Source organism: Crocuta crocuta, unplaced genomic scaffold (genome assembly GCF_008692635.1).
Source record: "Crocuta crocuta isolate KB4526 unplaced genomic scaffold, BGI_CrCroc_1.0 scaffold41, whole genome shotgun sequence".
In the NCBI taxonomy this organism is placed as follows: domain Eukaryota; kingdom Metazoa; phylum Chordata; class Mammalia; order Carnivora; family Hyaenidae; genus Crocuta; species Crocuta crocuta.
The window spans coordinates 4,862,299-4,875,206 of NW_027529428.1; positions in this window are offsets into that span (position 1 = coordinate 4,862,299).

Consider the following 12,908-nt stretch of genomic DNA (forward strand, 5'->3'; position numbering starts at 1 on the left):
TCCCTTAGAAACATTTAGATGTGCACAATTAATCTTTTCTATATTTGAAAGTTTTTCTACCATGTATTGGATTGCTCAGAATAAAGTGTCTATTAGACTTTGGTAAATAACTGATTTCTCCCTAAATAGTGTGGATTAATAATATAAAGATATGTAACAACACCATATAAAAATATCTATATAGCCTCTCTGTATAATTCAGAAATAAAAATTGATTCCACAAGTTATGGACTTTCTTTTCTCTGTTCATCGAGAATCTTTCTCTAGCTTCACTTGTGCAAAAGACTTCTATGGCTCTCAGAGTAGCTCGGCACTTGGCACTAATTTTGGCTTTCTGGTCACCCAAATGTATTTATTCCCTTTTCATTTTTGCCTTCTATGTCTCAATGACCTAAGCTTTCAAAATGTGTTGTTTAGCCTCTGGGGAAGCAGTGTCTCACATTGGACACATCTCCGTGTTTCACGATTACCTGATTTTTGTCAACTTCTTTCTCTGCTCTTTGCCTTTTGGCAGCATTTATTTCTTTTAACATCAAAATACATTAATGGCATTTTCTTTTTAGTTTGGGGTTCTCCCCCCCCCCCCCCCCCCCNTTAATCACTGTACTTAAGAGAGAGAGAATCTAATAAACAAATCTGTGCCCGCACCTCTCGGAAAGTGGTGGGAGTATTCAGATGAGAAGCTGTTCTACAGAAAGTGAGACCCTGCACATTCTCATGATTTAGGAATGAGTCCTGGCGGATATTGTCTTCTACCCAATAAAGGTAAGAAGGACAGGAGAAGACTGAGAAGTGATTATGGTCAAACGAAGGGCATCATACCGCAAGGTAAAATGTTACATGCATTCTCCCACCTTTCTCTAACTATGGTGGTGGGAACTGGAGGCAGGCTAGGAATCCAGAACTAGGGGAGAGAATGGGTAGAATGTGGTAGATACACCTGGTGGCAAATTATACAGCTGTTAGAAGTAACCAACTACGGGAGCCTGGCTGGCTTAGTCAGTAGAACGTGTGACTCTTGACCTTGGGGTTGTGAATTCAAGCCCCAAGTTGGGTGTAGAGATTGCTTAAAAAGATCATCTTTTGTTTTTTAATGTTTATTTTTGAGAGAGAGAGAGAGAGAGCAGGGGAGGTGCAGAGAGAAAGAGAGAGACAGAATCTGTAGCAGGCTCCAGGCTCTGAGCTGTCAGCACAAAGCCCGACGCCGGACCCGGACTCAAGAACCTCAAGATCATGACCTGAGCCTAAGTCAGATGCTTAACCAACTGAGCCACCCAAGCACCCCTTAAAAAGAAAATCTTAAAACAACAACAAACTACATATTCATAAGAGCATCACTTATAAGGTAGAGTGGAAAAGGAAGAAAAACTCAATAAAACTTCATGTCATTTATATAACGTCTAAACCTATACATGCATACACCAGGGCTACCTATTTTGCAAAATCCATGCATGTGTAAGGACTTCACACACTCATTAGTTACAGTAGGAGTCAGGACCAGGGATCCAGGATGTAATTGGGAGTTAACTGAAAAGCCAAAATCAAAAAGAATATGGGCTGAAGTTGAAAGGAAATAAAGATATGTTCAACTTTCGGCCAAGAGCCTAGAAGAGCTGTGTCCAGGCCCTTTGGGGGTCCCAAAGGGTCGTTTCCTCGACAGCATCTGTAGTTCTGCCATTTCCCTGTGTTGGCAGCAATAGTGTCCTGCATCTTGCAAAAAGCCACCCTGGGTCCCATCCCCCTGGACAGTCACGAAGGGTTTAATTAAGCTGGAACCCTTTGGTTGTACCTACCAATCCTCACACCACTGTGGGCGTCCCAGTGCAGAGATGGCTTTATGAGGCGAACTTTCCTCATAATAAGTTTCACTCCCATTCATCCAAAAGAGCTCCCTTTGACCAGACACAATTACTGTTTTTCTTTTTTTTTCTTTTTATTTATTTTTTTTAATTATTTTTTAATTTACATCCAACTTAGTTAGCATATGGTGCAACAATGGTTTCAGGAGTAGATTCCTTACTACCCCTTACCCATTTAGCCCATCCCCCCCCACACCCCCTCTGGCAACCCTTTGCTTGTTCTCCATATTTAAGAGTCTCTTATGTTTTTCTCCCCCTCCCTGTTTTTATATTACTTTTGCTTCCCTTCCCTTATGTTCATCTGTTTAATATCTTAAAGTTCTCATGGGATGAAGTCACATGATATTTGTCTTTCTCTGACTAATTTCGTTTAGCATAATACCTTCTAGTTCCATCCACGTAGTTGCAAATGGCAAGATTTCATTCTTTTTAATTGCCGAGTAATACTCCATTGTATATATACACCACATCTTTTTGTTCCATTCATCCATTGATAGACATGTGGGCTCTTTCCATACTTTGACTATTGTTGATAGTGCTGCTGTAAATATTGGGGTGCATGTGCCCCTTCGAAACAGCACACCTGTATCCCTTGGATAAATTCCTAGTAGTGCAATTGCTGGGTCGTAGGGTAGTTGTACTTTCAATTTTTTGAGGAAGTTCCATGCTGTTTTCCACAGTGGCTGCCTCAGTTTGCATCCCCACCAGCAGTGCCAAAGAGATCCTCTTTCTCTGCACCCTCATCAACATCTGCTGTTGCCTGAGTTGTTAATGTTAGCCATTCTGACAGGTGTGAGGTAGTATCTCCTTGTGGTTTTGGCCTGTATTTCCCTGACGATAGGTGATGTTCAGCATTTTTTCATGTGTCGGTTAGCCATCTGGGTGTCGTCTTTGGAGAAGTGTCTGTTCATGTCTTTTGCCCATTTCTTCACTGGATTATTTGTTTTTCTGGTGTTAAGTTTGATAAGTTCTTTATAGGTTTTGGATACTAATCTTTATCTGACATGTCACTTGCAAATATCTTCTCCCTTTCCATCAGTTGCCTTTTAGTTTTGCTGATTGTTTCTTTGGCTGTGCAGAAGCTTTTTATCTTGATGAGGTCCCAATAGTTCATTTTTGGCTTTGGTTTCCCTTGCCTCTGGAGACGTGTTGAGTAAAAAGTTGCTGCAGCCAAGGTCAAAGAGGTCTTTGCCTGCTTCCTTCCTGAGGATTTTGATGACTTCCTATCTGACATGTAGGTCTTTCATCAATTTTGAGATTATTTTTGTGTATGGTGTAAGAAAGTGATCCAGGTTCATTCTTCATGTCACTGTCCAGTTTTCCCAGCACCACTTGCTGGACAGACTGTCTTTATTCCACTGGATATTCTTTCCTGCTTTGTCTAAGATTAGTTGGCCATACATTTTTAGGTCCGTTTCTGGGTTCTCTATTCTCTTCCATTGATCTGCGTGTCTGATCTGTGTGTCTGATTTAGTGCCAACTGCTTTTGGATCTATGACCATTTGAATGATACTTAGATGGCAGGTCTAATAACTGCCAGCTACTGTCTGTCTACCTTACCCCCTGGAAGATGCCTGTACCCTCAATGCTTGGTCATGCCCTCCTTATGAAAGCCTGCCTCCTTAGATTGATGAACTGACTTCCCGTTTCCCCCTGTAGTCGCTCTCTATTGCTACAAAACAAATTCTTGTTGATTATCCTTATTTGAGGTAGTTCTGTCCTATAAAGTCACCGAGAAGAATGCTGAATTAGCAAATGCTGATCTACTGTTCCTCTGTTACAGGGTTAGATTCCTGTAAGCCTCTGATCACGTGGTTTCCATGAACTGATCAATAGGTAACACATAACCTGTTTAATGTGTGTTTCTGGTTAAATATATTTTAATATGTATTGTTGATTCATTAAGACTGAATTCACTGCCAACAGCCTGAATATAAGTCATGGCTGAGTGAAGCTTATCTTGTACATGAATTTTCTCCATAAGGAGAAACGCGTGCTTACGAACACTAGCTCTTCCGCTCTCTGCTTGGAGACCATGTTAAACAGTGAAATCACCAGGGTGCCTGGGTGGCTCAGTCAGTTAAGCGTATGACTTTAGTTCAGGTCATGACTTCCGTTCAGGTCATGATCTCATGGTTTGTGGGTTGGAGCCCCGCACTCGGCTCTCTGCTGACAGCTCAAAACCTGGAGCCTACTTTGAATTCTGTGTCTCCCTCTCTCTCTGCCCCTCCCCCACTTGCATGTGTGCTCTCTCTCAAAATTAGAAGTTAAAAAAACACTTAAAAATTTAAAAAAATAAACAGTGAAATCCCCAACAAAAATTACAAAAATGCGAAAAGAAACATGGCACTAAATTGACCATAAAAAGAACACTTATTCACTGTAGGAGACCAGAATACGAAGCAGAACCTTGCCACGTTTGACCTCAGCTAGGAAGGTACACATTAGGCAACTGAAAGTTTTCACTATTCTGCACATGTCCCCAAGTGACCATGAAAGTTCCATGAATGTTGATTTTGAGGTTACAAATAAATCTTAGTGAGTAGGTGAATTTGCAGAGTGGAATCCTTGAATAATGAACATCAACTGTATGCCAAAGTTCAGCGACCTAAAATAAGATGCATTATTATTTCAGTTTCTGTGGGTTAGAAATCTAGACACATCCTAGCTGGTCCTCCATGTCTAGGTCTCACAGGTTGCAATCACAGTGTGGGCCCAAGACTCAGGCAAGCTCCCACTGGGACAGAATCTTCCAACTTCATTCACATGGTTGTTGGCAGCGTTCAGGTTCAACAAGGTTGTTGGGCTAAGGGCTTTATCCCTTGATGGCTGTTAACTAGACATGCCCTTAGTTCTTTGACTCATGGGCCTCTCCAATATGGCAGCTTGTTTCATCGAAACCAACAAGAAAGGGTCTGCCAGCAAGATGGAAGTTACCATTGCTTGTAACCTCATCACCAAAGTGATATCTTGTCACTTTTGCTGTATTCTCTTGGTTAGAAGCCAGTTGCTAGATCCGGCCCACACTCAAGAGGAGAGCATTACACAAGGGTGTGAATCCTAAGAGCTGGGATCATTGGATACCGTCTTAATAGTTGCCCTATGAGACCCCCGAAGCCTTCTACAAATGCCTCTTTGACCTCCTATCTCTCTTCTCATCTGTAAGTAATGATATTTCTCAATATTTCTCTCTTCTTCCTTTTTTTCTGCCATCTTCCCATGACTTTAAATAGCACATCCCTTCAGATTATTCAAATCTTGGTTTCAGTCCCAACCTCCAATCCCCTACCACCATTTTCTCACTCAGTCTCTGTTCCCATTGCAGTCTCTGCGGGTGGGGTGAGGGGTGGAATTTAATTCTCTCCCTCCTCTGATCTGATGAGACTGTTTCTCTACTACCCATTGTCATCAGAATCACATATACTGGGACTTAAAATCCTCTTCTGCTTAACCAGAGTTAAATGGGATATAAATGCCCAGAGAAGGCATTCAATAAATATTCGTTCTCTCCCCCACCCTCTTTTCTTCGGTTTTCCACTTACCCAGCCTTTTCTCTGTTAATGTGCCAACTTCTCCGAATCCACTGCCAACTTCGCCTTTTAGTCTCCGTCAACTATGTCAGCATCTTGTTTCCTATCTCACCCCCTCTTCTAAATAGACTAATTCTCTTTCACCCTTGCTCCTCTCCTCTCAGAGCTATTTTAGCCCATCCTTTAGGCTTCCCCTAGCTTGTTCCCAGCTTTCATTTCTTATCTTTGCTTAGTTTGCCTCCGGTTTTTACTATTTGGAAACAATCTCAAACTTGCAAGAACAGTAGAAGAAATTAGTTTTCCTGAAACATTTGAGAGTAAGCTGCCTACATAACCCCTTATGACCCCCAAATGTTTGGTGTGTTTCCTACAACCAAGGACATTTTCTTAACTCCACACATCTCTCCAAACCAGAGAAGTTAACATTGAAACACTATCACCACAGATACCGTTCAAGTTTTACCTGTTGTCTCTATAACTGTCCTCTATAGCAAAAGGATCCAGTTCAGAATCACACATGGCATTTTGTCATGTCTCTTTGGTCTCCTTCAATCTGGGAACTGTTTTTCAGCTTCTCTTTGGCTTTCACTGTAGGATCGTAGTCCGAACTGGAACTCATGCCAAGTAAGCATCAAAGAGAAAACCGGGTAGGTGCTACCAATGCATACACATTACACCGAGAGATACCAGTGACCACCATCAGTGAGACTCAGACCATTGGTTCTGTGTTTAGGTCCCAGGGCTATTACTCCCCAACTGTGTGATTGTGAGTACGTCACATTAAGCATCAACTTTTTGCCAGAAATGTTACTTTTGCTTGTGTTCAGGTGGTGATACCAGGAGATACCATTTTTTTCTTGTTGTTTCTGTTCTTTTTTCTTTCTCCCCTCCTTCCTTCCCCTCTCTCTCTCCCCCTTTCCTTCCTTCCTCTACTTCCTTCCTTTCCTATTTATTATTTTTCAATTTTAAAAAATGATCNCCCCTTTCCGTCCTTCCTTCCTTCCTTTCCTTCCTTCCTCTACTTCCTTCCTTTCCTATTTATTATTTTTCAATTTTAAAAAATGATCATGAATTCTATTTTTTTAATGTTTATTCATTTTTGAGAGACAGAGAGCAAGCGGGGGAGGGGCAGACAGAGAGGGAGGCACAGGACCTGAAACAGGTTCCAGACTCCAAGCTGGCGGCACAAAGCCTGACGCGGGACTCGAACCTACGGACTGTGAGATCATGACCTGAGCCGAAGTCAGACACTTAACCAACTGAGGCACCCAGCACCCCCAACCATGAATTACTTTTAATGGTGGCAGAGAACCAATATGAAACCATATAAAATTTGTTTATTCTGTTTATAAAAAATTTTTCATAATACATTGGGCATTTAATAACCTATCCTGGGACACATTCCTCTATAGGCTCAAATACGATTCCTGTGCCTGTAAGTAGCAAATGAAGAAGAGTTTCAGCAACAGGCTTGGTCAATTGCTCTCCTCTCTACCCCAGCGTTTTGTCCCTGACACTCTCTGAGGATAGAAGGCCACTGTGGGGCCCCTGGTTCCTAAAGGCATGTGCATAGCTCTGGACAGTAGACTACACTCATAAGCTCAGCCAGCTGTATTTCTTTGAACCTAGTTTCTCACCACAGGCCTCTCCCTCTCCCTCTCTCTGCTACCCTCCTTCCTCCCAGACTGGGGAAGGCAAGAATTCTTGATGATGCTCTAATAGAATGCAAGTCCCTCTCAAAAAGCTGTCCGCTTCTCACTTTTCTTCTAGTTGATACACTTATGGACAGATAGACCTATCATCTGGCTTACAGACACGTTAGTTCAATGGACTCACATATAGAAGAATAAAGAAAGGATGTAGTTGGAGGACTGATGTGGCCCACCTGTCTCATACGAAAGCGAGTCACAGGTGTTTTCAAGCTCTTTGGGCGAAGCGGGAGATGCCAAGGGCCAGCCTTTCAAAAGCGTGGCTTTCCCTAAGGTCACGGGAATGTCAGTCTTCCCAAATCACTCCTAAAAAAGACTGGAATGACCAAGAGGCTCTGTAGAGAAGATCGCCTCATCCCCATTCCTCACCTTTATTATGCCTTTTGACCACTAGATGACTTGGAAATGAGATCTCACTTAAGATATCCGTAAGGGAGATCAAAATAGAAATAGAAACTCTTGCTATGTTTCTAATCTTAATTTCCCCCAAATACATATTTAAAAGAAATTTTAATGTAATACGTGTTTGCTGTATAATTTTCAGACACAGACTTATTTAAAGGACATTCCCTTCGTATTATTTATTGCTGTGGCAAATGAAGCCAAAACTGGGTGGCTTCAAATAATAACACTCATTCATTTTGCCCCCTCGCCTACAATTTGCTTGGGACCTTGTAGGCGTGGCTCCTCTCTGTTCTGCGCATCATCTGCCAGGACAGCTTGGCCGGGGGCTGGAGGCTCCACGTTCAAGTCTGACTAACCTGGATGGCAAGTTGTTTGAAATGTTAGACAAATTTAAAGCTACACTTTTCCTGACGATACATATTATCCAGGTGGTTTTAAAGAAAAACGAGACTGTTAAGCAAAAGGAACAAAGTCGCTGTCTCTCGCTTCCTAAAATACAATTTTAAGAAGTTAGAAACATGACTTTCACACAAAAATAAAATGAACGTGTCGAAGACATATTCCAAGGGCGCCTGGATGGCTCAGTCGGTTAAGCGTACCAACTTCGGCTCAGGTCATGATCTCATGGTTCGTGGGTTCAAGCCCTACACTGGGCTCTGTGCTGACAACTCAGAGTCTGGAGCCTGCTTCGGATTCTGTGTCTCCTTCTTAACCTGCCCCTCCCTCACTCACTCTTTGCCTCAGCCCTCAAAAATAAATGTTAAAAAAAAATTTTAGGGGCGCCTGGGTGGCTCAGTTGGTTAAGCGTCAGACTTCGGCTCAGGTCAGATCTCATGGTTCATGGGTTCGAGCCCCGCATCAGGCTCTGTGCTGACAGCTCAGAGCCCGGAGCCTGTTTCAGATTCTGTGTCTTCCTCTCTCTCTGCCCCTCCCCCACTCATGCTCTGTCTCTGTCTCAAAAATAAATAAACTACAAAAAAATTTAAAAAAAAAATTTTAAAGACACATTCCAACCATTAATTATGTTATGTAAGGTCAATTAAATGGATGAAAACTCAAGTTATCAGGAATGATCAAGTGAATTTGCTAATAGATGTCTATAATCCAATGTGATCCAATAAGGCAGTAAAATGTAATGTTTGGTGTTACCGTTTCTACTGCTGGAAATCAATTGTGTCGTGATTGAATAATACACATTTCTGGGGAACTGATCTCTGTCCCTCAGCCTCGGTCTGTGTACAGAAGCAACTGTCCCTCCGGAATCGCCCCCCTCCTTGTCCAAGATGGGTGTGTGGCCATGGCTTGCCCCAAGGAGCATTCCGCTCCCCCAGTGAGAGATTAGGACATGGATGTGTGCTCCAACTGGAGTCCAAAAGACACGGAGATTGCAGAGGGCACGATCTTTTCTAAGGGCCTCCACATTCTCGGGGACACTTGAACCTGGAAGGTTGGAAGGTTGGAAGTTCAAGGTTGGAACTTGCTGGCAGACGTGCTGGCACCACGTAAAGCCTGAAAATGAAGAATGTGGAAGAATGAAGACAAACAGTTAGGAGGGAACAGAACGCCCTTGACCCTACTGCCTGACTGCAGCCCTAACCCCTGACTTCTCAGTTATATTCGATAGATTGCCTTTTCTTTTGGTTTGCATAAGCCAGGTGAATGGATTCCTCACAATACAAGAAGGTTCTCCAGCCCCAGCTGCTGCTTCTGCACTAGCCAGCTAACCACATATTCACTGCTCTGTGCTTCAACTCCCTCTTCTATCAAAGGAATCAACAAACACCTACAAAGAGTTGTAAAGATTAAATACATGATAAGTATAAATATAACATACTTGTACAATGCCCAGGTAAAAGGAACATCATATACCTTAATTTTTCTAAACTGAATTCTATCTAGCCCTACATCTCCGTTTACTAGATTGGGAAAGGACTCCCAATGCCAGTCATTATCAGAGGCTCTTTTACTCTTTGGTGCTAATAAATGTCAAGAATTACCTAAGAAAGATTGTTTGGTCTTTGGTATATCATGGTGGCTACCGGGATGGTCAGCGTCCAAGACTACGTGGTCCATTAAAGGCAGGTGTCCCTACAGCCTCTTTGCCATCTAGGGGATCTGGGGACTTATACACAGCTCCTGAGACTAAGGTGTTTGGTATTCGGTGCCCCTAGCGAATGTATCAGCTCACCCCATCGGAAACCCAGCTCCTGCTTGGACACTGACATAGAAGACACAGACTCACGTGGATTCTTCTGCCCACTTTCCCTCAAGCTTCTGGAGCCATTGCAATCGTAGGCAACCCCCTCTTTCAACTCAGGGACACCATCTGCACACTATCTGCTCCCTTTAAGGAACATCCGGCTAAATTCACCTCCCACATAAGAGCCTGGGTAGAGTTGTACTACAAATGCCGTGTAACTTCCAACTCGGGCTGGGAAGCACACACATGAATTAACAGCTGGTGGTAGGCAGCCTCCCAGAAGACTTCCCATGATTCCTGCCTCCTGGTATTCACGCCTTGTGTAATCTTCTCCCCTGGAGTAGGGGCTGGCCCTAGTGACTCACCCCAGCCAACAGAACACCACAGAAGTGATAGAATGTCACCTCCAAAATTAGCTTATAAGACAACAGTAACGTCTATCTTGTTTGCTTTCTCTTTCTCCCTCACTGCTCTGAGGGAAGCCAGATGCCATTCTGTGAGCTACCCAACAAAGAAACCCACCTGGCAAGAAACTGAGAGCTAGGACAACAGCCAGAAAGGATCTGAGGTTTGCCAAATGCCGCATGAGCGAGTTTGGAAGAGAGATCCTACCCAAGATATGCATTGAGATGACCAAGGAACACTGGTTTTGACCTTGGGTTCAGTCTTGTGAGAGCCCCTGTGCCAGCCAGCCAGCGGGTTCCTGACCTACTGAAACTGAAAGATAATAAACGTCACTTGTTTTAAGACACGAAGACTTGGAATAATTCATGACACATCCACAGACAATTAACATACCTCCCTTCAAGATCTGTAGCCCAGAATATTCTGGAAAAGTAGTCTCCTTTTGAAAGTCTCTAGGAAACCTCAGCAAATTGTTCAGTAAATTACCCTGTGACAAACACCAGCAAATTACCTGCAGCAACACAGATACGTGTAACAGTCTCTACAGGGGGAAATCACCACCATCTGTCACTGACAGTCCAAATGTCATTCCACACTCAGGAACAGCCACACTCACTAATCTGCATGATAATCGGTGCCCTCCCAAGTCCTTCCAGAGAAAGAAAGGAACAGAGTCTGATGTTCACAGGAACGATGGAGAGGTGGCCGCCCTTAGTCCCTAAAATGCCCCTTTGCGTTCCTAAAGAAATCCACACCCATTCCCGTGGCCACAAGAAAACAAGCCATTTTGGGTCCTCAAAGGCTAGACCACCCTCATTTACCATGAGACCCTGCCCTAAACTGGGAGATTCTGGTACAGTTTAGGGAAACCAAGCGTTCCTCGGAGGCTGCCTCCAGGAATACGAACCCCGTATACTGCGTCTGACATCAGAGAGTAATTTGCGGTCCAAGAAGCTGGGCTCTGGGGACCCGGCGATGGTCTCCAGCGCCAAGGCATCAGTACATTCGTGCATAGCATGTCCCTGAAGTTCCATGTGTGGGGTGAAAGGCTTGGCGTGGGGAGCCCTGGGGAGCCCCACTGCTTTCATGTTCAATGTCAGCAACATCTGCAGACTCTGCACAAGATGAATAATGGAGTCTGGATTAGTAGCTGTGGGCCCTGGGTGTGGGCAGGACACATTTGAAAATGTTTTCCAGTCCAATATGTCCTCGCGTCTCCATCTTGATTCAGCAAATGAGCTTTCTTCCATGGACGCTCCTGTTTTCCCACATGGGCAAGAGTCGGGAAAGGGGAGAAATGCCAGGGCTGAAAACAGAGCAAGAGCAGAGGCATCTCTCGTGGATGCTGTCCTCTCGTCGCTTGGAACAGGCCTTGGACTAGCTGCTGGGTATGGAACTCCTCTCTGATTGTGACTCTGGAGAGAAGCAAAGTGTGGGCTCCACCAGTGACTTCCTAGGGGACACAGGGCGGGTCTCGGAGGTGTTTTAATCCGCCCCCTCCCCTTTGGTGAGCCTCGGGAACATGAATCAGATCTCCAGCATGGAAGCCACATGCCTAAGGGATAACTGCGTCTCTCTTAACTTCAATTTGGAAAACTCTGGTTAAATGATAGGAGGCTTCCAATTTCCAGTGCAGCGTGCAAGGGGCTTAGCAGTCGTCTCTCCAGTCCACACAAGAAAAGACAAAAACCAAAACATAGCAACTTTTGTAACTCGTCAGAGAACTGAGGCCATAGGACAAACAGCTGCCCCTAAAATCGAGGTGACAGAGAGGCAGATACAGAGAACTACACTTAACCGGAGCAGAAGCCTAGAAGCAGAGACCTCCATGGGAAACAGTGCCGAGGGAGAAACATCCAGACTGTAACTGACAAATGGCTGGATGTCTACGCGTGGACAAGTCTTGAGAGTTAGAAATTCAAGGGGGTGGGCAGTCAGAGGAGGAACCTCACACTGCTGTCATGACTTCTCTCTCCTGGACTCCTGCCAGATTTGCAGCGATGATCAGAGAAAACTCCCTAGGGCTTCAGCAAGGGAAGGGCAAAGAAGCCATTTTTATACACACCCCAAATATTTTGTTCTATACGAGATCTGCCCTCAAGAGGAACCGTTTCACCACAGCCTAACTTCCTGAGGTCTTACCAGAGTCCAAATGACCTGAAAGAGAGAAGGAAAATCACCAGCTCCGGCCCCTCCCCCGCCAGCCATCTCACCTAAAGGGGGGAAAAAAAAAAAGCAGTGAAGACGAGAAGCAAGGGGAGGGCCCAGGGACGCAGGCTCGATGAAGGCTGAGACCTAATCACGGGACTGAAGGGCACTTCCTCCCTCCCCCAACTCGCCACCGGACGGTAGGAGTCCTCAGTAACAGGGGACTACAACGGAAAGAACTGCGTGTCTCAGACAATATTTAACAAGTCCCAAGGGAGACCCCCAAAACCACAGGGTGACAGAAACAAAGACATCAGAGAAGGTTAGCCTCTGGCACGTCCAGCTACAGCAGAGAGCAAACAGCCTAATGCTTGGCCAGATACACGGACAACCTCCCACTCAACACCTGTTTTCCTCAATCCCTTTTAGTCATTATAGGAGGCCCGGTTTTCAGGGAAAAAAATTGCAAGGCACACTGACAGACCCATGAAATGATGGATCACCATATTGTTGAATGGATTATTAAGAGCAGAAATGAGTCTGCCCAGAGTCTAGGCTGACTTGCTATCAGCTTGCCTCACTTGACAGGAGCTAAGTGTTGTTCTAGGCCCTTCGTCTGGGGGCTCTGGGAGCTCGGGGAGGCAGACAGCCC